Below are 27,257 nucleotides of genomic sequence, written 5' to 3' on the forward strand. Positions count from 1 at the left end.
TGAGTTTTCCCTTTTATGAAACATTGAGAGGTCTCCTTCTGATGGAAGAGAGGGTTTTTTCTCCAAGGAGTGTTTTGCTTACTTTTTTTTTTTTAAATTAAGTATAGTTGATTTACAGGGTTTTATTAGTTTTAGGTATATAACTTTGTGATTCAATATTTTTATAGGTTATACTCCATTAAACTTATTATAAAATAATGGTTATTATTATAAAATAATCTCTGTGCTATACATTATATCCTTGTATCTTATTTATTTTATACCTAGTAGTTTATACCCTTAATCCCCTTCCCCTATCTTGGCCTCCCCTCTGTATATTTTCACGTATATGTGGAATTTAAGAAAAAAAAAGAAAAAAACTAATGAATGTAACAAAGAGTGGTTTTATTTTTTTCAGCAGTAAGGCAAATAAATAAAACAACCTAAAATATGTAAGCTCCATTTTAGAACACATGTGTTTGAGATGTTAAATACATATACATTTAAGTATGAACTATTAACTATATATATAGACATACATGCATACACATACACAGAAAACAGCTTCATCTTTTGAGAAGGGAACTATTTTGAATTAATAAATTGCTTTGCTAGCAGGAATTGCTAGGCTAAGAATACCAGTTTCAAATCAGATAGCATTTTGCTTCATGCTATATTTTCTCTTTCCCTAAGGCTCAAAATATCAAAGCAGAAAAATATGAGGCCCTTCCTTCTGACACTTTGCATTTCTTATATAATAAAGACACATGGTTTATGAACCAATGCTTGAATATATTCAAATAAAGTTATTAAGCAATGGCTAGAATAAAAATGCATGCAAATGTACAAATTGAATCACTTGGTACAAATGAATCAGCAGTACCTTAATTTCTGTCTTCAGGTCTTTGTTTTTAGAGCCATAAATATTTCTGTGTTACCAGTAGTGGAGCTGAACACACTAACTTGTTTTTCTTCTTGCTGCATTAGAAATTATTAACATAGAGTGATTTATAAGTTTTCCTAAAACCCTAAGAAACACTGTTTTCTGAAAATAAATGATGTTAAAAGATTGTGGCTGAGATTAATATTTCCATCCCCAGTCGTCATCCTTCTTGTCTTTCTTACTAACAGAACCCGACCGTGGGGGGGGGGTGGCAACAATACAGCCAGTAAAATCCATATTTATGTAATATTTTATACACATATATATGTAAATAAATAAATATCATATATATATATATATATATATATATATATATATATATATATATAAACTGTCCAGCCTCCATCCTCCCTTGTAGATGGAATAGTGACACAGTCCTGGCATCTTTGAGATATAACATGAGACACCCACTGTAGTGGAGTAGTTATCTTTGAGACATTAAGAAGTTATGAGATGGGACTTCCAGGAAAGCTCCTTAAAAGAAAGACAGGCCCAGCTGATGCATGCCTCCTTTGCTCTGCTATTCCTCCTCTTTCTTCCTAGGAGAAAACCCAGCTCAGCTCTCTTAACAGTTACGGAATGGCAGCATCTTTCTCAACACAAACTAAAAGGAAAAAGCAAATAGGGTCACAGAGACTTTGTTGGTCTCTGAACCCAGACTAGCCACAGCTTGCTAGCAGACTTTGTATTTTTGTGAGGAAAAAATAAGAACAAAACTACTTCAATTTCTCAGGATTTCTGTTGCCCACAATAAGCACAACTCCCATTTGATAAAATGTACCTTTAGATTAAAAATATCTTCAGAAATCTGGAAAGAAAAGATGGATGTCTGGAAACTAACAATGAATAAACCAGTATATTTTGGTCTTATAGTCACATTTTTAAATCAGAACACATGTTTATTTTAAAATTATCACTTAGATATTTTGGAAAGTAAGTATTTAATCTTTATTTTTCCTTTGGTTGACTTTGGTTGACTTTGATTGACTTGTGGTTGAAAAACTTAATTAACTTCAAGGCTTTGACTGTGTCTGTTTGTGGTATGGCTGAAATGGTAATACTTCTGCCAAAACAAAATATCCTTGGAGACAGCAAATAAATGTAAGATGGAGTGTAGTCCATAGTATCTATCCATCCAGGATCCTATGAAGTACCCACTCATCTTTGCATATCTCCTGTTACCCATTTCCTTGGAGTCTGCATAAAGGTATCTGCACTAGCTGTGCTGTCCTCTTGGTTTCACACTTACTGATCGGTGAGCTCATTGAGGGCAGGAGCACTGTTTTATTGAATATATATATTCTGAATGCCCATCATAGAATATAGTCCATAAATGGTGATTAGTAAATGCATGTTGAATGAATACATGCATGAATTAAGAGCCTCTCCAGGACATACTGGCCTTCTCTTTGGGAGACTGAGCCCCTTCCAGTACCAGGGAAGGACAAAAATCTCTGCTTTGTTGTGGTGTACTTTCTGACAGAGATGGGCTTCCAGGAATGTATATAGGGATGACGTGGATCCATCGTGCTCACCTGAGGACTTGGGTCTGATCTCTGATCACTGTGGGGTCACTGAGCTGGAACCAGCACTGCTGTGACAGCAACAGGATATAATTTGTCATGTCCTTTCCAAATCTTTTCTAAGAAAGTGCCAGTGACCAGACTTGTTCAGAAGGCACTGTGACATGGTAGAAGATCATAGTGGGAGCAGTAACAGTGACAGCAACTTACATCCAAAATATAGTATTTGATCTTTAAACCTTTCTGAGTTTCTATGTAGGAACTTTATCTATCACAAAAGGCTGATGTAAGGACTGAAAGAGGTGATATGTTTAAAGTGCATGACTGTCCCATAGCAGCCACTCAGTGAGGGAATTGTAATACTTTATTATGTAATAAGTCATGTTGGTGTCATATGAAATGTTGTTAGCATTTTCCACGGGTGTTTCTAGGATGCATGATGAGGAAAGATTATAGTTTAGGTTAAAATAACCTTGGGGCATGATTTCCTTTATGGTACTAATGGAACTACATGTAAACCAAGTCACTTCCAGTCTCTGGGGCTGTCTCTTGTTCAAACCAATAACTGCTTCTCCCAGTGGGTGGCGGCTGGAAGATTCTGACCCAGAATCTAACATAAATTAACCCCAACCTTTAGGACCTTCCACACTAAAAGAATATGAAAAGAAACCAGGCACTATTGTTTTCACAAACCTCTTCCTTGCTGATGCCCCTTTCTCTTGCCTCTTGTGCTATTTTAAGAGGCAAGTGAATAAAATTATTTCAGCAAGAATAGGCTTTCATTCTGACATTTCCAAAAGATTGATGTTCATATTAATTATGGACCAACTCTGTCTCTCTTCATCAGCAGCACTTTTAGTTTTTCCTGCTGCAAACATCTTTATTCATTTTAAAGTCACTTCCTCATCAAGTTTCTAGTCCTAGGATGTTTCTGGAGACTTAGAGCAAATTTTGGAAACTATAATGACTATAATTTAAGTTTTCTATGACTTTTTCAATTCAGATATAATGACAGTGCCATTGGACTTCTTTGCTGTCATATACCCTGCCGCTTAAATCCACAAAGGTTAGACAAGTATGTTTGTAAACATCTAGATATTTTTCTATTTATCTCTTAGTAAATAAATACATCTTCACAAGCTCCTTGTAAAATGTGAATACAAGACCTCTGCAGCTTTTCTCCTGTCCATTCCCGTTTTCCTTCTCAGCCCTGTGCTCTAAGTAGCAGCGCTCCCAATTCTGAAACTTGCTGTGACCTTCTGGATGCCCATGCCCTTGAACAGGTGTTCTGTATGTCCATAGCCACCTCAGTGCATCATTCCTCTTGCTTTCTTTGCTTCTAGCCATCCTGTCATACCTGACTCTTTCTCTGCATTCCCACTCAAGCCATTATTTCCATGCCCACTCTGATGGCCATTCCTAACCTTTGACTTTATTGCTTCCACTTGATCTTATGTCCACCCACTTCAGTCAGGCCCTCCTGGAACTTGCTTCCTCTAAGAACTATTCAACTCTAAGAGCTTATGTTTAAACCTGCTACTCTTCCACTTGAATCTCCTATCATTTTTAAAAACTAATTAATTTTTTTTTTTTGCTTTTTTTTTAGGGCCGCACCTGTGGCATGTGGAGGTTCCCAGGCTGGGGATATAATTAGAGCTACAGCTGTCATCCTACACCACAACCACAGCAACGCCAGATCTGAACCACGTCTGTGACCTGCACCACAGCTCACAGCAATACCAGATCCTTAACCTACTGAACAAGGCCAGGGATTGAACCTGCAGCCTCATGGTTCCTAGTCAGATTCATTTCTGCTGTGCCACATCAGAGGCTCTGACTTCTTTTTAATTACAGTTGATTTACAGTGTTGTTGTTGCTTCTACTCATTTCTCTCCAGACCACCTGCTGCTGTTCATCCAGGTCATGATTATCTACTATCTGCACTTTTTGGTTTCCTTACAGGTTTTTTCAATTCTAGTTTTGGTCTATTACAACCTTGCGAACACATGATCTACTCTGCATAGAGTAGCCAGAGAATTTCCCTAGTGGAACAAACAAAACATTTCACTCTCTTCCCATTTCCATCAGAATAAAACTAATCTCCCAAACATAATTTTCAAAAACCAAATCCTTGCCTTTGTATCCATATCTCTCACCTCTCTTTTTACCTCCACCACACTATTCTTGTGCTCTGTGCTCAGTCTTCTGAAGGTCATTTCTTCCCTACAGTTCCATTTTTCTCTCTCCCCAGAACTTTGCCTGTGTTGTTTTTTTTTTTTTTTTTTTTTCCTACCTGGGATATCTCTTCTCCACTCCAACCTCCCTCTACCCTCCAATTCCCAAACACTACACCTATTTCTTCACCTAGCTGATTTCTCCTTGGCTTTAGGACTCCATTTAGCTGTCAGTCCCTGAGTTAAGACAGACATGTAATTTTCAATTAATGACTATATTACCCTCTATTTAATCCCCAGGAGAGCCTTTCTCACATTCAACTGTCAATGTAAATTACTAGACAGAAATTTTTTTGAGGTTAGGAATATGCTTAATTCTTTATTCCATGAGCTAGCTTAGTGCTTGGACATAATAAGTACTGATAGATGTTGTAGATTGGATAACAGTAACCACAAGGCTATAAATAGCCTGATTGTTCATTGAAGGCAAATAAATTGATTTAGTGCTTATACCCTTTAAACTATTTCTATATCTATTATAACATTTGATTATCAGAACAATCTTGTGTTGTATGGAGAAATTTTAATTTTTAATGATGTCCAATTTACTATTACTTAATTTTCCATCTACTGTCTATGAAATCTTTACCCATTCCAAGTTGGAAAAACATCTACATTTTCTTCCAGAAGCATTTCAGTATTAGCTTTTACATTGAGATATATACCCATCTCAAATTAATTGCCGTGCACAGTGTAAGGGATAAGTTGAGATTTTATTCCATACATTTATTGGGTTGTTCCAGTAGAAGTTTTTGAAAAAACATTCATTTTCCAATGGAATTTCCCTGGTACCTTTATTTAAAATCATTTAATCACATGCATATGGGTCTCTTTGTGAACTCTACTCTGTTCCATTGATTTATTTCTCTATCCTTTTACCCCTATCACTTTGTTTTAAAACTATAAACTTTAAAATTTAAAATCAGAATGAGTCATTTAAATTTATTCTTCTTTTTAAACATTATTTTGTCTGGTGTCAATTCTTTTCATTTCTATAGAAATTTTAGAATAGTTGATTTGTGCCAAAAGCCACAGGATATTTTAATTAGAATTTTGTTGAATCTATAGACACCTTAACAATAAGGTCCTTATCTTCTAACCCATAGAAATAGTATATTAGTCAACTTAGATCTTCAGTTTTTTTAGCAATATTTTACAGTTTGCATTAGAGATTTTTCATGTCTTTTCTTAAATTTATTCCAAGGAATTTCTTTTTGATGCAGTTGTTTTTTTTTAAAAAAATATCATTCTCCAATCGATGCTTGAATATAGAAACACATTATTTATTTATTTTTTTTCCTTTTAGCCGTTGAGGCTAAAGGCTGAAAGATTTTTGCATATTTCTTTGAATATTTTCATCCTTAGGTATTTGGTATTATTTCTTCCTTAAGCATTTGATAGAGTTTAACCAGTAAGACACAAGGGCCTTGATCTAATAGCTAATGATCTAATGGATGAAGACAATCTTACCAACTAATGATGTAATGGATGAAGAAATGTAGTTTTAAGTATGTTATGTATTTATTTTTTTTATAAGGCTGCACGTGAAGCATGTGGAAGTTCCTTGGCCAGGGATCCAATCCAAGCTGCAGCCACAACCCATGTCACAGCTGTTGCAATGCTGGATCCTTTAATGCAGAGCACTGGGTTGGGGAACAAACCCATACCTTCACAGTGATCTGAGCCACTGCAGTTGTAGTCTTAAGCCACTGTGCCACAGCAGAAAACTCCTTAGGTATGTTATTTTTAACTGTGAAATAATTGAATCAAATTTTTAAACGATGATTTAAATTACTTACATAAATAAAGATTGAATTAGAGGAGGAACAATATTAAACACATATTTTCATCTTTTACATGGGGAGCTAATATTTAAACAAGATATGTAGCTATGGAAATGGGGTCATGAGTACATATTTTAGAATTATGAGAACTACCAACTTTATTAAAATAAACCATTGTTAACAATGGAATTTAAGTGGGGAGTGGGACTTGAGAGTGCAAGAAATTAGGTGAAACATTTAAAATGCTCTTTAATCCTTCTATCTGGATTTTTTTTTACCATGTGAACATAATTTTATTTTATTAAAATATATAAAATATTTTCCAAAATATATCTATGTCATATCATTCCTGTTCTCATTTTTGCCACTTTTTTCATTTTGGTTATCGTAAATTTTCTTAAAAATAATTTTGAACATCTGCAAGTTTATCTCTGCAAAAACATAGTCCCTACCAGATGTTTCTGTCTGGCTCTGGGCCCAGAGATATTAATGGAATTATAATGGAGAAGGTCTTGAGCAAATGTATTTGTCAGTCTCACTGTGCTCTCAATCTTAAATTATACGAAAATGGATGATAGGGTGGCATTACGTAAAACTGCTGTGGGGCCTCAGCAGTTTAACGGAACATCTGGTTGATTTTATTCTCCTCTTTTCTCTGTTTCAAAAGCCAAGTTTGTCCTTATACCATTTTTTATAACCCACGATTAAGACTGATTTTGCAGAGGATTTTTAAACTCTTTATTTCCCTATATATTTGAATGTGAACTGTCCCTTGGGCTCTTGTGATCTCACACACTTTCCTTGTTACTATCTACACCTCCTTTTAAATATTTTCCCACCTTAGCATGGTCAAAGAAAAGTAGCAGTTAATTGCTGCAAATATACTCAAAGCCATTAAGACCAAAGAGAATCAAAACAATATCATTTTAAGCATTTTTTGAGCCAGATTTAATCATAAATTCTCTTAAGCTCCTCTCTAATATTTTGTATAGTCAGTTTTTATGTAATTTATTAAGACAAGATGCCTGTATCAGATAATTTTATGGTCCTTATGAACTCCTTAATGCCTCTCAGAGATGGCTGGCTGAGTTTCCATGAGGTCAGGGTCCAAGCCACTGTCTAATAGTGGAAAACATACTTTATTATTATTGCTTAAACGTGAAAGAGGAGGATAGCAGAATTTAACACTGGTTTTTATACTTTTCTCTGTATTGTTCTAATATCTCCTAGTAGGTTGCAAGCTCTTTAATAGCAAAAATGGATTTTGATTCTTCTATGAATTTTTTTTCTTTTTACAGTCCCACTTGCAGCATATGGAAGTTACCTGGCTAGGGGTTGAATTTGAGCTGCATCAGAGGCCTATGCCACAGCCATGGCGACACTTAGCAAAAGGCCAGGAATCAAACCTACATCCTCAAGGAGACTACATTGGATTCTTAAACCACTGGGTCACAATAGAAACTCCTCCTATACACTGTTTTTAAAAGCCGTAGACACATTAAAATTTCTGGAAACATTGAAGAAACAATTTGTTTATCACAACTAAAGTTCTCATTGACTTCTCTAGATTTGTTTGATTGACACATATAAAAATACACATTGATTTCACAGTCTTAAGAAAATGGTGGACTTACGGCTTCCACTTAGGATATAGAATGTTGGAAAGATTATTGCCCCCACCATAACAACAACAGAAAAAGCTTAGTCATACAAGAATCATAATCATTATCAAATTCATACAGGTGAAATTGCAGAGCAAGCAACTAGCTTGAAATCTAAGGAAAGGCACATATATCCAAGGAGAGATTGAATAGAAGAAGTGACTAACCGATGCTAATTCGGGGAGGAAGTTAAGGCTCCCTTTTAAGTGGAAAAGAAAAATTCAGCTAAGATGTTTAACAAATTGTTAAAATCTGAGTGTGGGATAGTATAAGGCTCCTGGGGATGCACATTCATAAGCTGTCATCCATGAATCTCTACCAGGAAATCATGGAAAATACTGACGGCAGGGCAGGAGGCCTAGAGACATACCTTGTAGTGCAGGCCTAGAAGACACAAATGATCTTGCTAGTAGCCAAGGAGAATAAAAGGTGTTCGTGTGCTCAGGCATAAATACTGTTAATCTCACTCTCTAATACCCTTAACTTTAGGTCTGGATTTCCTACAAAATAAATCTATCACACACAAAAAAATCAGGAAACAAATTCACTGAGAAGAGGAAAAATAGTCAACAGAAGCAGACTTATATAAGAATCAAATATTAGAACTCTGAGGAGTTCCCCTGTGGCTCAGCGGAAATGATCCCTAATAGTATCCATGAGTATGTAGGTTCAATCCCTGGCCTCACTCAGTGGGTTAAGGATTCAGTGTTGTTGTGAACTGTGGTGTAGGTTGCAGATGTGGCTCAAATGCTGCAGTGCTGTGGCTGTGGTATAGGCCGGCAGCTGTAGCTCTGATTTGACCCCTAGCCAGGGAAATTCCATTTGCAACAAGTGTGGCCCTAAAAGATAAATAAATAAATAAATAAATAAATAAAAACTATGAGACAGGAAATTAAAAATTACTATAATAATATGTTAAAGAATCTTGTGGAAAACATGCATGAGCCCATGGTAAATTTCAGCAAAAAGATGAAAACCACTAAAAAAGATCAAACCGAAAGTTATAATTAAAATATAGTATCAGAAATTAAGCCTTCCATTGACTAAATCATTGGTAGACTCAACAAACTTAAGGAATATAAACATTAGTGAGCAATAGAAATTATCCAAATTTAAACACAAGAAGAAATGAGTGGAAAAATAAAAATGGGATGCAGCATCTAAGCACTGTGGGATAAGATAACATCGAAAGAGCTAGCATATGTATAATTTGAATCCCAGAAGGAGAAAAGAGAGATAATGAAGAATATGAATTACTTAAAGAAGTAATGACTGATAATTTTCCAAAATGCAAAAGACCAAGAAAGAAGCCCACAGTTCTAGAAAGCGCCCCACAGGTCTAAAAAGCTCAACAAATACCAAGTGCAATAAAATCAACACACACACACACACATACACGCCATATTCAAATTGCTGAAAAACAAAGATAAGAGGCAACATTTAGGGCAGCTTAGCAAAAAAATGTATGTTATACACAGAAGAACAAAGGCAAAGGTAGAAATATAAAAAAAAAATCTCATTAGAAGCTGGGCAAGCCAGAAGACAGTCGATATCTTCAAAGCACTGAGAAGAAAAAGGCCAAAACACAATCTTACATCCACTAAAAATATCTTTCAGCAATGAAGAAGAGGTAAAGACTTTCAAAAAGACATAATTCTCGACTGACAGACCTACACTAGAAAAAGTGTTACTAGAAATTCTTCAGGCTGAAGAATATGATTATACACAGGAACCTAGATGTACAAAAAGAAACAAAGGTCTCCAAAAATGATTAGAATGAAAGCAAATATAAAAATACTTTTAAAAATTATTTGTATATGCTTTAGAATATAACTATCTTCAAAGTAAAAATAATATGAAAATATTTTGGGTTTACAGCATATTGGAGTTCCCGTCGTGGCGCAGTGATTAACGAATCTGACGAGGAACCATGAGGTTGAGGGTTTGATCCCTGGCCTTGCTGAGTGGGTTAAGGATCCGGCGTTGCCATGAGCTGTGGTGTAGGTTGCAGATGTGGCTCGGATCTGGCGTAGCTGTGGCTATGGCATAGACCGGTGGCTACAGCTCTGATTAGACCCCTAGCCTGGAAACCTCCATATGCCACAGGAGCGGCCCTAGAAAAAGGCAAAAAGACCAAAAAAATAAAAGATATATGAAAAATAAAACAGTAGCACAGATAAAATAGAGCAATACAAATTCCAGTTATCCCAAAGATATGATTGTATATATAAAAAAAAAATCCCAAAGCATCCTCAAAGATCTATTAGAACTAAGAAATGGACATTTTAAGATAAGTTGATTTATAAATATTAATTTATAAATGTATATATATTATATATTATTATATATTTAATAGTTACATATAATTAATTATATTTATATATTAATAATATATAATATATTATTACATATTTCTATATATTTGTAATTAAAGGTCAGAAATTGAATTTTTAAAATACCATTTCCTACAGCACTAATAAACATGAAATGCTAGAGTATCAATTTAACAAAATAAGTGCAGGGGCTGTATGTTGATAATTACAAAACCCTGAAAAGAAAAAGGATATTATAAATGCTTATGTGGTGAGCTATATAATGTCCATAGATGGGAAAGCTCTACTGTTAATATTCCATTTCTCCCCCAATTTATCTCTAGATTCAACATGATCCCAACCAAAAATCCTAGGAAGATTTTTCGTTGTTTTTGTTATTTAACTTGATAACCTGATTCCAGATTTCAACTGGCAGAGGAAATATATCTTGTCTTACAATTTCAAGTACACTAGAAATATAATCAACCAAAATATTTTGAAAGGAACACACTTGGCAGCCTCACTCTGATTTTGCTGATTTATTTGGCTGTGTCTGCGGCATTCATAAGTTCCTGGGCCTGGGATCAAACCCAGCCACAGCAGTGACAGTGTTGAATCCTTAATTGCTAGAGCACTAAGGAACTCCTGATTTTAAAACTTCATACAAAATTGCAGTAATCCAGATACTGGCAAACCAATAGATATGTAGCTCAATGGTGCAGAATGCAGAGTCCAGAAATAGACCCATACAAATATGAAAAAACTGATATTTGGCCAGGGTATGTAGGCAACCCATACCCATTTACCATCTGCAAAAATAATTCCAAAATAGATTAAAAAATGTAAAAGTTTTGAATATTGTAAATAGTGTTGCAATGAACATTGGGATGCATGTATCTTTTCAAATTATGGTTTCCTCCAGTTAGATGCCTAGGAGTAGTCTTGCTGAATCATATGGTAGTTCTGTTTCCAGTCTGAGGAAACCTAAATGTCCATCAACAGAGGAATGGATTAAAAAGATGTGGTACATATATGCAATGGAATATTATTCAGCCATAAAAAAGAATGAAATAATGACATTTGCAGCAACATGAATGGGACCTAGAGATTATAATACTAAGTGAAGGAAGTCAGACAGAGAAAGAAAAACATTATATAGTATCACTTATCTGTGGGACCTATAAAAAAAGAATGCAGGCGAATTTATTCACAGACCAGAAGCAGACTCATAGACTTTGAAAACAAGCTTTTGGTTACTAAAGGGGAAAAGTAGGGGAGGGATGGATTGGGAGATTAGGACTGGCATATGCACACTGTGGTGTATGGAATGATTGGCCACCAGAAACTGCTGTATAACACGGGGAACTCTATCCAACATTCTGTGACAATCTACTTAGGAGAAGAATCTTAAAAAGAATGGGTATGTGTAAATGTATAACTGAATCACTTTGTTGTACAGCAGAAATTATCGCAACAATGTAAATCAACTACACTTAAATAAAACGTTTAAAAATTTAAAAAGGGAGTTCCTGCCATGGCTTAATGGTTAACGAATCTGGCTAGGAACCATGAGGTTGCGGGTTCGATCCCTGGCCTTGCTCAGTGGGTTAAGGATCCGACGTTGCATGAGCTGTGGTGTAGGTCGCAGACTCGGCTCGGATTCTGCGTTGCTGTGGCTGTGGTGTAGCCCAGTGGCTACAGCTCCCATTAGACCCCTGGCCTGGGAACCTCCATATGCTGCAAGTGTGGCCCTATGAAGCAATTAAAAAAAAAAAGAAAAGAAAACAAAAGATTATTATGAGATTATATGAAATCAGGAGTTCCCGTCGTGGCGCAGTGGTTAACGAATCCGACTAGGAACCTTGAGGTTGCAGGTTCAGTCCCTGGCCTTGCTCAGTGGGTGAACGATCCGGCGTTGCCGTGAGCCGTGGTGTAGGTTGCAGACTCGGCTCGGATCCTGCGTTGCTGTGGCTCTGGCGTAGGCCAGGGGCTACAGCTCTGATTGGACCCCTAGCCTGGGAACCTCCATATGCCCTGGGAGCGGCCCAAGAAATGGCAAAAAGATAAAAAAAAAGAAATCATGTGTGAAGTTTTTGAAAATTGTGAAACACTATAGAATTTAAAGAATCTTTCATTCCATTAAAAAAAAGAAAAAGAAAAGTGAAAGACTGTGAGAAAACATTTGTGAAACACAAATCCAATAATGGACTTGCATCTTGGTGTGGTAGGCTGTATTCTAAGATGATTCTGAAGGATTTTGCTCATCTGTGTATAAGTCCTATATAATTTCCCTCCCCTTGAGGATGGGCAGAGACTTTTAACATGATAGGATAGTCTTTCCCTTGACTCAGTGCCATTGTATGGGAAATGGGATGTGACAGGCACTTTAGTGCTAAGAATCTGTCACAGAAACTGGAGAGAGATGCTGAAGTAAGCTGCTATGTTAGAGGGATACTTGGTTAGGATAGGAAGTAGCCTCTAAAAGCTGAAAGCAACTCCTGACCAAGAACCAGTAAGAAAATAAGGACCCCTGCCCTACCTAGGTTCACATGGGACTGAATTCTGCCAACAACCTGAATGAGCTTAGAACTGTATCCTGAGCCTCATCTGAGAACAGGAGATAATGCAGCCTACTGACACTTTAAGCTAGCTCTGTAAGGCAGAGAACCCCGTTATGGCACAGCCAGACTTTGGATACATAGATAATAAATGGGTGTTGTTTTATGTCACTAACAGTGGTAATAGACACAGTACTAGAAAACTAATATACCAGATTATATTGAAGAACACAACATCTAATAATAAGAAAATAAATAGCCCAATTAAAATTTGGCAAAATGTTTAAACAGATACTAGACACTTAACTAAGTCAAAAGCATTAATATTAAGGATGCAAATTAAAACTATGATGAGATACCACCAAGTGCTTAACAAACAAATGAAAAATTCTCTGTCAATACCAAGTAAGGACAATTGGAAATCTCATACATTAATTCTGAAAACGCAAAATTATGCAGTCACTTTGGAGGGCAATTTTGCAGTTTCTAATAAATTAATTATATACATATCAAATGACCCAGAAATTACATTCAAGGGAAATGAAAGCCTAGGTTCACATAAAAACTTGTACTCTATGGTTTATACTGGCTGTTTTCATAATTACCAAAATCCTGGAAACAACCCAAATGTTCTTCAGTTTGTTTAGTAGTTTTCATTTGCTGCTGTAACAAATTGCCACAATTTTAGTGGTTTAAAACGATACTGATTTATTATCTTACATTTCAGGTAGACAGAGGATTGTTGTTGTCTCACCAGGCTAAAATCAAAGTGTCAGCAAGACTGCATTCCTTTCTGGAGGCTCTAGGAAAAAATCTATTTCCATATTTACTCAGGTGTTGGCAGAACCCAGTTCCATGTGATAAAAGACTGAGGTTTTGTTGTCTTGCTAACAGTTGGCTTGGGGCCACATTTATGTATATATATTTATTTTTTATGGCTGCACTATGGCATATGGAAATTCCCAGGCCAAGGATTGAATCTGAGCCACAGCTACAACCTATGCCACAACTGTGGCAACAGCAGATCCTTAACCCACTGTGCCACTCCTAGGGGCCACATTTAGCTCCCAGAAGTTTCTCTCTGGTCTTGCATGCAGATCCTTCCCTCTCAGAATTAGGAACAGGACAGCAGATATTTTAGACACTGCCATCTCTCTGATTTATGTGCTATATTTGGCCTAGGATTATCTTCTCATCTCAAGGTGTGTAACTTAATTGCATTGGCCAAGTCCTTTTGCCATATAAACATATGTCCATGTTTTCCAGGAATTAGAACATAGACATTTTTTAAATTTTTTAATATTTTTTAAAATTTTCCCACTGTACAGCAAGGGGGTCAGGTTATCCTTACATGTATACATTACAATTACATTTTTTCCCCCACCCTTTCTTCTGTTGCAACATGAGTATCTAGACATAGTTCTCAATGCTATTCAGCAGGATCTCCTTGTAAATCTATTCTAAGTTGTGTCTGATAAGCCCAAGCTCCCGATCCCTCCCACTCTCTCCCCCTCCCATCAGGCAGCCACAAGTCTCTTCTCCAAGTCCATGATTCTCTTTTCTGAGGAGATGTTCATTTGTGCTGGATATTAGATTCCAGTTATAAGTGATATCATATGGTATTTGTCTTTGTCTTTCTGGCTCATTTCACTCAGGATGAGATTCTCTAGTTCCATCCATGTTGCTGCAAATGGCATGATGTCATCCTTTTTTATGGCTGAGTAGTATTCCATTGTGTATATATACCACATCTTCTGAATCCAATCATCTGTCGATGGACATTTGGATTGTTTCCATGTCCTGGCTATTGTGAATAGTGCTGCAATGAACATGCGGGTGCATGTGTCTCTTTTAAGTAGAGTTTTGTCTGGATAGATGCCCAAGAGTGGGATTGCGGGGTCATATGGAAGTTCTATGTATAGATTTCTAAGGTATCTCCAAACTATTGTCCATAGTGGCTGTACCAGTTTACATTCCCACCAACAGTGCAGGAGGTTTCCCTTTTCTCCACAGCCCCTCCAGCACTTGTTATTTGTGGATTTATTAATGATGGCCATTCTGACTGGTGTGAGGTGGTATCTCATGGTAGTTTTGATTTGCATTTCTCTTATAAAAATGCTCAACATCGCATTTTTTCATGTGTTTGTTGGCCATCTGTATATCTTCTTTGGAGAAGAGTCTATTCAGGTCTTTTGCCCATTTTTCCATTGATTGTTTGGTTTTTTTTGCTGTTGGGTTGTATAAGTTGTTTATATATTCTAGAGATTACGCCCTTGTCAGTTGCATCATTTGAAACTGTTTTCTCCCATTCTGAAAGTTGTCTTTTTGTTTTCTTTTTGGTTTCCTTTGCTGTGCAAAGGCTTTTCAGTTTGATTAGGTCCCATGGGTTTATTTTTGCTCTAATTTATATTGCTTTGGGAGACTGACCTGAGAAAATATTCATGATGTTGATGTCAGAGAGTGTTTTGCCTATGTTTTCTTCTAGGAGTTTGATGGTGTCCTGTCGTATATTTAAGTCTTTCAGCCATTTGGAGTTTATTTTTGTGCATGGTGTGAGGGTGTGTTCTAGTTTCATTGCTTTGCATGCAGCTGTCCAGGTTTCCCAGCAATGCTTGCTGAATAGACTTTCTTTTTCCCATTTTATGTTCTTGCCTCCCTTGTCAAAGATTAATTGACCGTAGGTGTCAGGGTTTATTTCTGGGTTCTCTATTCTGTTCCATTGGTCTGTCTGTCTGTTTTGGTACCAGTACCACACTGTTTTGATGACTGTGGCTTTGTAGTATTTCTTGAAGTCTGGAGAGTTATGCCTCCTGCTTGGTTTTTGTTTCTCAGGATTGCTTTGGCAATTCTGGGTCTTTTGTTGTTCCATATAAATGTTTGGATTGTTTGTTCTAGTTCTGTGAAAAGTGTCATGGGTAATTTGATAGGGATTGCATTGAATCTGTAGATTGCTTTGGGTAGTATGGCCATTTTTACAATATTGATTTTCCCAATCCAGGAACATGGAATATCTTTCCATTTCTTTACATCTTCTTTGATTTCTTTGATTAACGTTTTATAGTTCTCGGCATATAGGTCCTTTACCTCCTTGGTCAGGTGTATTCCGAGGTACTTAATTTTGTGAGGTACAATTTTAAAAGGTATTGTATTTTTGTATTCCTTTTCTAATGTTTCATTGCTGGTATACAGAAATGCAACTGACTTCTGAATGTTAATCTTATATCCTGCTACTTTGCTGAATTTAATAATCAGTTCAAGTAGTTTTGGGGTTGAGTCCTTAGGGTTTTCTAAGAACATAGACATTTTTAGAGACATTAGTCTGTCTACCACAACTGGTACATAAGCACAATATAATAAATCCATACAATGGAATATTACTCATCAAAAAGAGGAAATGAACTAAGGATACACATGACAACATGAATAAATCTTAAAATATTCTGCTAAGAAAACCAGATTAAAGAGGCTACTTATTGTATTATTCCATTTATTTAACACTCGGAAAAGGGCAAAACTTCAGATACAGAAAACATACCAGGGGTTGCTCAGAGTTGGGGCTTCGGGAAGAATTTGACTACCCTGGGCAGAGGAACGTCTTAGGGTGATGGAATTGTACCATATTCTGATTATGGTGGTGGTTACACAGCTGTATGCGTTTGCAAAATTTGCAGGACTATACACTTTAAAAGGTACACATTAATGTATTTACATTATACCTTAATAAAACTGAGTCTATTTTTAACTGAGAACTTACTATACATAAAATGTACCAAAAAAAGAAAAAAAAAGAAGCAAAAAAACCTCACTTCACCAACACTTGTAAATTAAAAGAATAGCCTTGCTGTACAGTGGGAAAATAAAAAATTTAAAAAAATAAAAAAATAGAATAATAGGCTTTTAAAACCATGAACTGAGAAAAATGCATAAGACATCGAAGATTTTGTACATGGTTACATGAGACATTTGCAAATGTAAAATTTCCACTAAGTAAATTATTCTTCATTGTAACAGGAGGAAAGAAAGAAGAAATGGGTACAGATGGAGCAGTGCTTGTAGAATATACCATGGAAAGATGAATTAATAAAACTTTACAGTGTACATTGCTTCTTTAAATGCAAATACCTCGTCTTTTACTCCATCACAACTGTGTAAGGAAGGAGAAGAGTTACCGTGATGCCTAAATCACAGATGAGTAGAGGTCAGATATGCCAAATGACCTTTTCAAGGTCATAAGCTAGTAAGTGATGAGTCAGAGTTTGAACCCTATTTAAGTCTCTTCTCTTACACAGGTAAAGATAGTTAAATTCAATATCTCTAGATATGCCAACCGTGAATTCTTAGTCTTGGGATCAAGCAAAAATATTGCAGGCTTCATTCCCATTTCTCCGTTCTGTATTCTTTCTCTACCTAGTATAAATTGGAACATGAAAATGGTGGACTGAGGTTGCTTTAGATAAAACTGATCTTAGCCACAGAGCTAGATACAGAAGAGGTATGGAAGATGGATGCTCATTTGTTTCTCTTTTCTGTTAAGGTTTATTACAGGATATTAAACATAGCTCCTTGTGCCATACAGTCGGAATTTGTTGTTTATTCATTCTACATGTAATAGTTTGCATCTGCTAATCACTGATTTCCAATCCATCCCTCCCCCTGGCCCTCCCCATTGGCAACAGGTCTGTTCTGTCTGTGAGTCTGTTTCTTCTTAATAGATACGTTCATTTGTGTCATATTTTAGATTCCACATATAAGTAATAAGAAGATGGATGTTTTGTGTTTAAATGGAAATCAGGTCCTGGATAGCAGGAATATAGCCTTCATTCAATTGCTTGGATAGGTTTTGGCTTGGGCAAAGGAAACCAGTCACGGTCATGTGAAGAATGAAGAAAGACTGGGTTTGATGCAGAGCATGGTATATCTAGACGTGGGTATGATGAACATATATTATTCAACTGGCTGTTGAATGCTGGAGCTTGACCTCAGCAGTCACCTGGGTTAGAGGAATAGTTTTGGGATTCATCACCATAAGGATAGCATTTGTTCTAAATTAGAAGTGGTAATAACTTGCTTTTGAAAAGAAGTTTAAAAATTGCTCTGAGACTTAGGAGCTTGGTTCATCCTCACCTGTTGGAATAAACATCTTTTTAGTGCTAGGAGATCCTGTTGATGGGGCAAATGTCTGAGGGAATTTTCTCTTTGCTGAACACAGTTTGTTATAGAGAATTTTAGGGTTTATATTTGTCATATCGAAATCGCATTTCTTTCAAGCACATAAATGGTCTTTACTGACAGGAAGCCGTGCAAATGTTCCCCTTTTACAATTTACTGAAATTGCTGGTTATTTTTAGAGGGAGTAAGGCATTAGTGAACCCAGTGCTGAAAACAAGTCTTTGATAAACTGACAGTTTAAAATCCAATATAAATTGCACCATTCCCAATACCAATAATTCCAGCAGACTTTTTGCATTGCATGTTACAATTTTCAATAACATTTAAAAATTATGTTCTCAAGAATCTTGAGGGTTACCAGGGCAACCATCATTCTGGTTTTACAGATAAGTAAACTGAGACACTGGTGGGTGAAGTGACTTGCTCCAGGCCACAAAGAAACTAATGTAGAATCCAGCTCTCTTAACTTATCGGCAATTCTCATTACATCACTTTCATTTCTCTTAACACTGATGAGAACACTCTTATTACGTATTCAGTGAGTAAATCAAGATATGACCATAGTTTAATTTTAATAATTTATGGTTTTTCATAAAGTTGCAAGCCTGTGTTCTAGAGGATATTAGATAAACTCTAAAAGTTTAGGTGATAAGCATTTTTTTTAGAGTTCTGAGCTAATAAAGTGATAGGAAATCAGGGTGCAGTGAAGGAGCATTAGAAGTAGAGAATTAGTCATCTCTTGCTGATAATCTAGTCTGGAACTCAGGAAATAATAATGGTGGATTTTTTTTTTCTAATAGCTTTTAAGTGATGCTGAAAATTCCCAATACCTGTTGACCAAAATTAATTCAAATACTTGCTTGAACTTCCCATTGAGAAAATGATAGTCAAAAGCTATCAGGCATGACTGTAGCTATTGATTACCAATATTGTTTTAATAAAGCAACTAGAGAGTGATTTCAAAATCCCATTATATTATTGGTCCTCTGAAGCCATATTAAAATGAGTCCTATGCCTATCAGAAAAGCACCTGCGCTAAAAGCAACCATAAACTTCTCTCCTAAATATATAGAAAATAATAATTTTTAAAAGCCCCCCAAAAGGCGATTGAGTCAGGGCAAGTTTTGGTGGTCTTCTTTGTGTCCAAGGATTGGATGCGTCAATCCATCCCCCATCCTTTTGAATGCTGCCGAGAGCTGGGATAAAGTTATCAAGCAAGGTACATGCGCCTGGTACCTCTAGGCTGCTAGAGCTGGTCAGGTGTAGAGGTGAGAATGAATGAATAGAATTAGTGCGTGTAGACCAAGTATGATGCATCTATTATTATGATACATGCTTGTCATATTCTATCTTGCTTCATCTTCACAACAGCCTTGTGGCATAAGTACCATAGTGCCCACATTACAGATGAAGAACTTGAAACTAAGCCTATTTAAATAACATTCTCAATATTATATAGTTACTAAATGATGGGTTGGAGTTCAATCTCAGGTATTATGTCTGCAAAGCCCATTTTTGTTTCTCTGCCTTTTCCTGGGAATATTATTTTCTTAACTTGGTTCTTGAAATGTATGTCTCTCCTCTGACCATTGTTCTTTCCCATATTTTCGTCTTTCAAGAAAAAGAGTTCTTCCTATGGGTAATGAGGGCAATACTTCTCACTAGCTCTGGTTTTCCTTTTCAAAGTCACTCCTCAATAGCTTCTTTTATCCCACAAGGGGACTCAGATAAACTTTCTGTCTTTGCTTTTAATCTACAGTGGACCTCTTTTTGAGCCCTTGGAAAATTCCATGCAAACTCTTCCTGACCAAAGGATCAGGGAGTTAGCATTTTACTACACCAGGAAGTTTCTTATTTAGACCATGTCTCAAGTGTCCATCCAACATAAAAAACTCTAGGATCTGTAACTTGTACTCCACTATCTCTTTCTTCAGAGCATAGCTCTACAAACTGTGTATGGCCCTTTGTTGAACACTTAGATATCTCCTGTGGAGAGTTTCTTCCTTTGCAGGTTTTCTTGAGTGAAAAAACACCCACCTCACCTATGCCCTTGAAGGTTTCTTGCTGTCCTACTCCATGGCTGTACTTATCTCTTCCCAGAGTAATAACCTTCAATTAATCATTGTCCTCAAAGTAATGTCTAACATAATGCCATTTAATGTTATTTGCAAACTGGACTCCTCTTTTTCGAAGCTGAATCTTTTAACTCTCTTACTCTCTTCTACTCTTTTAGCTTTCTCTACTTCAAATTTATCAAACTATTTACTTCATTTTTTTTAAACTTTCTGGCCTCATAAATATTATTCTCCATATTTAGGATGCTCCTGTACCATTCTCCATTGCAAAACTCCCACTTATCTTTAAAGTTCCAAATCAAATTTGTTTCCTCTCTGAAGTCGTCTCTAACTTCTCGATGCAAATTTAGTGATCTTTTCCTTTGGAGTTTCATAGCATTTAATTTGTTGAAATCAACACATTCCCTTACACTTAGTTATATTTTTCTCTAGACAGTGAGCTTTTAGAGGGTAGATATTCTAACTTATTTCTCTAATCCTCCCTTATATTTAACTCCTTCTTAGTAGCTAGATGTAGAGTTTTAGAGCTGGGTTGGCAGACCTCAATTTTTTTTTGCTTACATGTTTACCTTCTCCTTTGTTGAAAATTGAAGTATAGTTGATTTACAGTGTTATGTTAATTTCTGCTGTACAGAAAAGTGATTCAATTATACATATATAATATTTTTATATTTTCGTCCATTATGATTTATCATAAGTCATTGAATATAGTTCTCTGTGCTACACTGTGGGACTTTGTTATTTATGTCCTCCATGTACAGTAGTTTACATACTTTCTTATTTAAAAAATACTTTAAATAGTGTTAATATGTATTGAGCACTTATTACATGACAAACACTTTTACTGGGCTTTTTACAAGCATTTTCTTACCTAATTCTTAAATAACCCTACATGGAGTTCCCATTGTGGGTTAGTGGAAATGAACCTGACTAGTATCCATGAAGGTGCAGGTTCCATCCTCGACCTTGCTCAGTGGGTTAAGGATCTAGTGTTGCAGTGAGCTGTGGTGTAAGTCCCAGACACAGCCTGGATCCCGCATTACTATAGCTGTAGTATAGGCTAGCAGCTGCAGCTCTGATTCAACCCCTAACCTGGGAAATTCCATATGTCACAGGTGCGGCCCTGAAAACCAAAATAAATAATTAAATAAAAAGTAAAAAAAAAAAAAAGATAACCCATAGAGTATAATATCCTTATTATACAGATAAGATCTTTCCAGCTTAGAGAATGAATGCCTTACCCAAAGTCACATAGGTAGTAACTGGCAAGGTGACATACTGTTTCCTGGGACCCAGATTAGGGACCTTGAGTAAAGAATGTATATCTAAAACAACTGCCGGATTGTTCCCAGATGAACTTCCCTATATTCGAAGTATCAAAGACTTGGAGAGCAAAGGATCAAACAAGATAATATAGGTTTTAATGGAGTCAGTTTTGATTTTCCCCTCTAGATTGTAACTTCCCACTCTTGTACCATTGTCTATGCAAATTTTAGATTAATCTGTATTGATTGCTAAATCTTCTCTATTTGCATTACTTCTCTTTAAAGCGTAGCCAAATAAACAGAAAAACTTTCTTCCAGGAGGTTGATTTTTCTCTTCTGAGGTGGATCCTATGTGTTTAATATTGCTATCCAGCCATTTCCAATTTCCCTCTTTTGGTCATTTCTCCTTAGTTTATAATGGCATCCAATTTAGAAGAGAAAATTTAATTAATATGATTTATCTTCCTTATGATTAGCAAAAATGAGAAGACCAAAGGCAACGTTCAGCTCTCTGGAAGCTCATCCTAACTTAAAGTATTAATCTAATCAATCTTTGTGCTATTTTACTGTTCATAAGAGATTCTGTTGGAGGCAAATAGCATTGTGATTAACTTTTAGATCATTATAGAGCTAATATATTGGTTAGTAGGGTAGGGAGTTCAGTCTACCAGGTTCCAGGGTCAGTCCAGATAAAGTTGAATGCCACTAGCAGCAAAAAGCATAATCTAGATTTGAGGTCAAGTTACCAGGTCAGAGTTTGGATTTATAATGCTGGATAAAAGCAGTGAGGAGATAGAGTATAGAGATGACAGTCTGGAAATATAACCTCATTCTGCATATGGAGTCTTGATTCTGGCCAACTTACCCAATCTTTTTTCTGATTTTAATATATACTAAGATCAGGACTGGCCCATGGCCATCATTTTCTCTCTTGAGCATACCTCCAATTACAAAGATCTAGAGTGCTTGTGTTGCTCCTTGGTATAATGTCAGTCCATGAAACTTGGCAACCAACTAAATGACTCATTGGTCTACCAAAAAAAAATATGACTTTGTGCATTCAGATATCATAAGACTTTGACAATAATGACAAAAAATGAAATAAGAAGGCATCCATTTAAAAAAGTCAAACTTCCTTCCAGCCACCAGAAATCTCCAGGATGCCAATTTTAGATGCCAATATTGGACTATGTAATTGACACCCTAATGAGTTTAGACCTTCTGTTATAGTCACACAATGCAAACTTAATTTGAAAGATCCTTTAGGTAATAACTTTGAAGCTCAGAAGTATACATATGCATATGCTTTAACATGCTATGAAGGTGCAAGAATAGCCTTGCAAAACTGATGTTCTAATACAATAGGATTTAAGGCTATCCTTTCTATAGACTGAGAAATAATCATTTTGAAGGCAAAGGTCGTGTTTAAATAACCCAACATTATCCAGACATTTTACATTGAATTCTTCAAGTATGTCATTTCATGACCACTTAGATCAGAGGAAAAATAAGGAATTTAATCCAAAAAGAGTAGGTTGAAGCTTAGTTCCTCCCTTTCATGCTTGCATTTTTTTTTCTTACAAATAATTGCATGTGCCTTTGTATTCAACATTTGGAAAATTGTAATTAAAATATGTACAGTAACAGCTACAGTCATTCAAATCAATATATAAAGATTTTTTTTTTCAGTCTACTGGTGATAGTAAGGCTGACATGGAGGCTTAATTACTTCAGGTTGTAAGAGTGTCTTGACCTTCTAAGACTGTGCTGCTGTGCAGAAGGTGGATAGAGGAGGGTTTGGGGAAGTTGACATGAGGAATAAGATTGGTTCATTGTTGTCAGTCTCTACGACTTAGAGACAAAAACCTGCAACTGTTTATCTCCATGATATGATTCAAGTCATAGAAAAGCTGAATTTATAAAGCCCTCATGGGTAAATGATTCTATTTTTGGTATTATGTATTCAAAATGTATTAAATACAAGACACAAATTGGAAGTGGAAAACTTAAAACCGCTAATCATTGAAATTCACCTTGCGGGGGTATTTTTAGAGAATTAGCGAGCAAAAGATATATCCTATAAATTTCTCTTATTTTTTGAGTTCTGAATGCAGAAAAAATACATTGGGAAGCATGTGTTCCTCATTTTATGGAATATTGAACTTTGGAAAACAAAAGCAAATATATCAGTGGAAACATATCAAAATATTTAAGTATCCATTTTCAGGTGTATATGTGGAAAAGTGACTAAATAGACACTAAAAAATTTTTCCAGGTAACCAATTTTGATTCATAAAACTATTTGTGAAATCACAAACCAATGTGTATTATGAAAATAATTCAACAAATTATTTTCAACAAATATTTCAACCAATAATTCAACACATAAATTTTCAACAAATAAATATTTCAACAAACAAATTTTCAACAAATAATTTCAACAGATAATTCAAAGGTGTAATGCAATAATGTATTTAATTGTTGTTGCTATAAATGGTATAAACTTTTAATGAAATTATGTAGTGACATGGATTGTCTTAAAACATACATATTGTTTTGCCTGTAATCTTTACTTCAGGTAGCATATTCCAGAGTATTAATTACAGATCCCTTAACCTACATGGAAAATAAGAAGAATATGCTAAAACAGTGCAAGAGCTGTTCAGTAAGAGTTTAATACCATGACAATATTATGTAGCTGTTACAAATATGCTTTCAAATAACATTTACTACTAAAGGATTTTTTTTTTTTTTTTTTTTTTTTGCTTTTTAAGGCTTCACCGGCGGCATGTGGAGGTTCCTAGGCTAGGGGTCAAATCAGAGCTAGAGCTGCCAGCCTACGCCACAGCCACAGCAACACAGGATCCAAGCTGCATCTGCAACCTACACCACAGCTCGCAGCAGTGCCAGATCCTTAACCTACTGATTGAGGCCAGGGATTGAACCCTAAATCTCATGGTTCCTAGTCGGATTTGTTTCTGCTATGCCACGACAGGAATCAGAGGAATGTTTTAATAATTTTTAAAAACATAGAAGAAGAGGAAGTAAGTACAAAGGAAAGTAGTAGTAAAGGAGAATGTAAAATAGGTAAAAGTAAATTAGACTGTGGTCTTCAGAGAGACTGAAACAAAATATAGTAGAGCTTTTGGAGTACATTATCTTTTTACAGGAAGGAGCTATAATGTGAATGAGGGGTTAAATGAGCTAGACTCATTAAACTCTTAGCAAAGTTTAGTTAAACATGGAGATAACTTTGAGATCAGTGTTTTTTGCTGCCAAGGATCTAATGCCGAGATATCATTAAGAAGCTAAAGCATATTTAGGGACTCAACCCAGGCTATATGCTGCTCAAATGGAAGCTCCAAGTCATAGGAAATGTGGGGAAAGTTATCTAGTGTAAAATCTGAGATCTAAACCTACAGGATTGAAGTATAGGGTCAAATAAAAGGTCTAGGATAACTAGTAATATGACAGCCCTTTGGGTAATGATCTATTATCATAATAGCCTTATTAAAAAAAATAATATCCATACCTGATGCACAGTAGAAGTGCAGATAATTAGAAGTAACTGCTGAACTGAGCAATCAGAAAATTAACAGATTTGTTTATGTTGTCATTTAAATTATCAACCTAATGCTTTGTTAATTGTTTTTATTAGGGCTTCTTAACAAATAGAATTCATTTAAAGAACTCAAGCTGTGGCCAAGGCAATATTCAGAGGAAATTTACATACTTAAATGCATTTATCCAGTTAATAGAAATATTCAAAACATCCAAATAGAGAAGGGGAAGGAAAATAGCAACAACATTAAAAATGTAAGGAAGAAATTAATGAGTAGAAGAAAAATATCATTTATACTGGCATCAAAATTACAAACTATTTATATCCAAATTGAATTATGGATTCATCTGCTTAAGCCATTAAAACTTTTGTAGAATCAGGTTATTGGAAGCAAGATCAACCTAAAAATATCGGTAGCTGCTTTATATCCTACAGCTGTGAATAATCAATTTACAAAATGTAATGAGAAAAATAAAAGATCTTGATTATAACAGAAGTGAAAATCTGAAAAACATTTAGGAATACAGATAATTAGAAAATCTTAGATCCTATAAAGAGAAAAGTATAAAATGCCATTGAAGTCAATACAGTAAGAGCTAAATAAATTCATTTGGCTCTCATTTCCATTTTCTTCATTAGAAAATATTGTAAACATGTCAGTTCCAAAGGAAACTCTAAATTCAGTGTCTTCTAAAGGTATACTTTTGGAAATTCATAATTTGACTCTAAAGTTTATATGAAAAAGGTCCAAGAACAACCAAGAAATTTTTGAACATAAAGAATACAGGTCATCTTCCTTACCAGATAAAGTATGCTATTAATAGTATTTTGAGCACTAGAACATAATAAATAGTTCAGAAACTCATGTAAGTATGACATGATAGTACTTTATAGGAAAATTAACATTTAAAATTAGTGGAAGAAATGTTAGTACATAAATACTATTCGAAAACTAAATATGAAAAACAAAAAACAAACAGTTTAGAAGTAAACAGATCATTTTATAATCTTACAGTGGAGAAAACCTTCCTAAGAATGTGTAAAATTCAATTATGAGGGGAAAAAAGATTTTAGTACATTAGAATTTAAAGATATTTATAAAAACATTTACCATTAATATGCTTAAAAAGCCAACTTTTAGAGTGGAAAGAAAAAATAGAAAATAATTGCAAATATATAGGATAAACTAGTGATTAATATCTATATTATATAAAGAGCTCTTATGAAGCAATACAAAAAGGAAAACAGCTCAGTGGAAATATCAGCAAAGTATATGAAAAGAAAACCTACATAAAAAAATAAAACATGGTGTACTCATCCTCTATTATTTAACTTTAACTTGGTGGAAACCTTTTAGAAGGCAATTTTATACTAACAATTTAAATGCTCATAATATATTTCCATTTTTCTAGCATTTCCATTTTTAGAAATTTACTTTAAAAATATTCAAGTCCCTTGCACTAGGCACTGTTCTTAAGAGTTGGTTATAAAATAATAAGCAAAAAAAAATACAGTTCTTTGTCTCATCAACACTGCTGCAAGAAGTTGTGTGTCATTCTTGTGCAGAGGCCATGCTAATCTTCCATGTTTTGTTCCAATTTTAGCGTATGTGCTACTGAAGTAAGCACCAGACTGCATGCTTTTAATGTTATAATTTATATTTATTTTCCTTTAAAGCCTTGTAAATGGTTGATTTTCAAGAGTGTTGGTGGATTAGTAATGCAAAATATTCACCAGTTGTTCATTAAGTCAATTTTGCTAAGTGAATTGAAATCTACTGTAGTTAGTATTTTCCTGCTCATTGTTCCAGAATAAGAGAGGATTTTGTCACATATTTCCCAAATAATTTCCTTTTATGGTACTGTCAATTTTTGCTTCATGTATTTTTGGGCCATAATATTTTATGCTTAAAAATCTAGAATTTTTATATCCTCCTAATGAACTAAATTTTATCAATCTGCAATAACTCTCTTTTTAATTCTATTAATACTTGTTACCATACAGTATATTTCGTCTGATATTAATATAGCTACATCATCTTTTATATTAATCCTTTTAAATCTGGCTATTTCGTCATTTCCATTTCTTTATGTTTTAGGGCCTAATAATTTATGACTTTTAATTGGATTTGGTTCATTTAAACCTATTTGTTGTTCTTATGGGTAAATATAACACACATATTTCTAATCATT

General features: G+C 35.2%; 1 protein-coding gene and 1 non-coding gene across 7 annotated transcripts in view; one reads left to right on the plus strand and one right to left on the minus strand.

Moving 5' to 3' along the window:
• LOC146404944 (uncharacterized) overlaps positions 1-27,257 on the plus strand; it is a 488,622-nt gene that overhangs the window by 207,451 nt on the left and 253,914 nt on the right. The gene's annotated exons all lie outside the window — the stretch shown is intronic.
• Positions 26,587-26,693, minus strand: LOC146404945 (U6 spliceosomal RNA). Its single transcript, XR_014842695.1, has one exon. It is a non-coding gene; the product is annotated as a U6 spliceosomal RNA (small nuclear RNA).

This window comes from Sus scrofa, chromosome 3 (genome assembly GCF_054392235.1).
Source record: "Sus scrofa isolate SSC_HxYL_T2T_F1_AM1 chromosome 3, Sscrofa_HxYL_maternal_Yorkshire_Landrace_v2.0, whole genome shotgun sequence".
NCBI classification, from domain to species: Eukaryota; Metazoa; Chordata; class Mammalia; order Artiodactyla; family Suidae; genus Sus; species Sus scrofa.